Raw genomic sequence first — 2,985 nt, forward strand, 5'->3', positions numbered from 1 at the left:
GCAAAAAGTGTTTCTAGGTGCCACAGGGCAACATGGAGGGTGGAGGGGGGGGCAAGGGATGTACACAAGAGTAACAGTCCTACTAGGCCTTGTGACATTCGGATTGTTTAACTGCAGAAAATAAGAAAGAGCGGTGGAGGGGTGTGGGGGGGCTATAATCCAGGCGCATAAAATGCAGGGGTGGAAGGGCCCGGCACAGGGGCCTGACAAGTTCTCAGGTGGGTGCTGGGGTTGGGCAAATACCAGGGGAATGACAGGGTGACAGGGGAGGACTGCCATTTAAGTGCGAGGGAGTGGGAGGTGGACCACACTCAAGGGGGGGGGCATCCAACCAGGAAGGTCAGGGACGGGACCCGGGAGGAAAGTGCTGTTAGGGGGGTGCTGGTTAAAGACTGGTCAGGGAGGGTCTGGTGAACTGTATGACTCATGAGTGAACCCGGCCGCCAGTCAAAGCGGCAGGGGGGGTAATTAGCAAGGGAGGGGGAAGGAGGTAGAGAAGAGAAGGGTCTTGAGAAACTTTCAGAACTTAAGGAGGTCGGTCTCCAGCCTGAGAGGGTCAGGGAGGTAATACTAGAGGGAGGCACCTGCCGAAGTGAGAGATCTACCCTCGCACTCTCTGCTTGGAGAAACATCTAATCTGCAGAGAGTTAGAGCTAGAGGACTGAAGGGCTCTAGCAGGGAGGTATTTAGAAAGAGAGAGTTGGATGTAGCGGGGTAGCAGGTCCCAGGCGACCATATGGATGATGCAGAGGGTCTTGAACTGGTTCCTTGCAGCTACCGGTAGCCCATGGAGAGATTTAAGGGCTGGAGAGGTGCACTCCCTGGGCTTGAGGCCAATGATAAGTCTCAAAGACCTTTTCTGGATTAGCGGAAGGGGACAAAGAGTGGAAAGCGTGAAATTGAGGAAGAGGCTGTTGCAGTAGTCCAGCCTAGCGAGAACCAGGGCTCTGGAAACATTAGGTTTCTGGGGGGAGGTAAGGAAGGTGAGAATGCCTCAGAGGAGGTGAAGCTGAAAGTGGGCCTTCTTGACAAGGTCCGTGGTGTGTGGGAAGAAGGAGAGGAGTCAAAGATGATACCAAGGTTTTTTGCCTCACTAGATAGTGAGGGGAGGGGACCGAGGGAGGGCAGCCATAGAGTGGGAGTATCCCTGAGCCAATGAGAAGGATCTCAGTCTTGTTGGCATTAAGACAGAGATCATTAGTTGTGCACCATGCCTGAATGGCAATGAGACGGTCAGGAATGAGAGAGGAGGAGGAGGTAGAGGAGGGAGTCTTGAAGGAGATCGGAGTTTCATCAGCATTACAATGGAAATGAGGAGAGAAGGAGGAAATCAAGTGGACCAGGGGGGCAAGGTAAATGTTGAAGGCCACAGCAATAGGATAGAGCCCTGAGGGATGCCGCAGGCAGAGAGGGAGGTGGAGGAGAGGAAGGGCCCAAGTTGCACCTGGGAAAGTTGATTAGAAAGGAAGGAGATCAGCCAATCCAGTGCAATGTCCAAAATACCAAGAGTGTTGTGGAGCCGGTTTAAGAGGGATGTAATGATTGACTGTGTCAAAGGCAGAGGAGAGATCAAGGAGGATGAGAACAGATCCAAGCAGCTCTTTGTTGTGTTCTTGTTTCAACAGTGTTTGAACCGAACACAGCTCTGAGTCTCCTGAAACCGATATCCAATTTATATACATTTTCGACTATTGCCAACACCACCAACATCGCCATGGAGTCCCAGGTGCACCAGAACTTCACACAAGAGTGGGAAGTAGGCATCAACCGCATAGTTAACACCAAGCTTGTAACCTCCTACTCCTATGTGTCCATGTCCTACTACTGTGACCCGGACGATGTTGAGTCCTGTGGCCAAGTACTTAAAGGAGCAAAGCCACGAGGAGCGCAAGCATGCCGAGAAGTTCATGAAATACCAGAACAAGCACGGGGGCCATGTGGCGCTGCAGGATGTTAAGAAACGAGAGGGTGACGAGTGGAACAACACCCAGGTTGCCATGCAGTCTGCCCTGCAGCTGGAGAAGACCATGAACCAGGCTCTGCTGGACCTGCACAAGCTGCCTCTGACAAAGTCAATCCCCATCTCTGTGACTTCCTGGAATCCGAATACCTGGAGGAGCAGGAAAATCCATCAAGGATCTGGGAGATTACATCACCAACCTGAAGCGCCTGGTGGTGCCCCAGAATGGCATGGGCGAGTACCTGTTTGACAAGCACACCATAGGGGAGAGCAGCTAAACTCCCTTGAGTGGGAAAATGCCAGCAGAGCCCCTTCCAGCAGACCAGATCTACCAGCTTTTGATAACTGCAGACAAATATGTACCTCTCTGTTGTGACGTGACCCACTACCACCATTCCCTCAAGGTGTATATTGACTTGTCTATGTTCTTAAAGCTTGACGGGTCGGGGCTTCAGTTGCTGTGCTTATCAACATGTTTTCAAGAAAAATAAAGGTGTTCAGAGCTGATTTTCTTTTTTTATAAAATGAGGATGAGAACAGCTGAGTTGGAATCCAGGTCTGCTCTTGCGTTTAAGAGTGGCCAGGTCAGAATTGTACCAGCTGTTGTATTTGGAGGCAGGCTTCATATGGATCCTCATTACAGGGGCTAGGGTGTCAAGGGTGTTGGAGATGGAGAGGTGAAGGTGAGAGAGGGCTGTGTCAGTGGGAGAGTCAATAGGAGGGATGAGAAGTTGGGATGAAATTGGTGGCAAAGGCAGCAACTGACACTTGCTTTATCGGTCGGATGACGAAGAAGGAGACTGGCATTGTGGGCAGAGGCTTGGCCAGGAACCCCAGGAGCTCCAGATGAGAGGGAGGAGGCGAGGGGATGGTCAGACCAGGAGAGAGGTGTGATGAGAGGGTTAGAGATAGGGATGTCAGGTGAGATGAGTGTATCCACAGTGTGTCCAGCTGAGTGGGTTGGACCAGAGGGAAGAATGGTGAGGGAAAGAGATTCACAGAGGTTGCAGAAGAGTACAGTGGCT

The 2,985-nt window shown here is 51.7% G+C and overlaps 1 pseudogene; it reads left to right on the forward strand.

The window, feature by feature from the left end:
• The first annotated feature begins 1,714 nt into the window (after positions 1-1,714).
• LOC138527786 (ferritin heavy chain B-like) lies at positions 1,715-2,238 on the forward strand (annotated as a pseudogene).
• Positions 2,239-2,985: the final 747 nt, after the last annotated feature.

Source organism: Ambystoma mexicanum, chromosome 7q (genome assembly GCF_040938575.1).
Source record: "Ambystoma mexicanum isolate Mex_15411 chromosome 7q, UKY_AmexF1_1, whole genome shotgun sequence".
NCBI classification, from domain to species: domain Eukaryota; kingdom Metazoa; phylum Chordata; class Amphibia; order Caudata; family Ambystomatidae; genus Ambystoma; species Ambystoma mexicanum.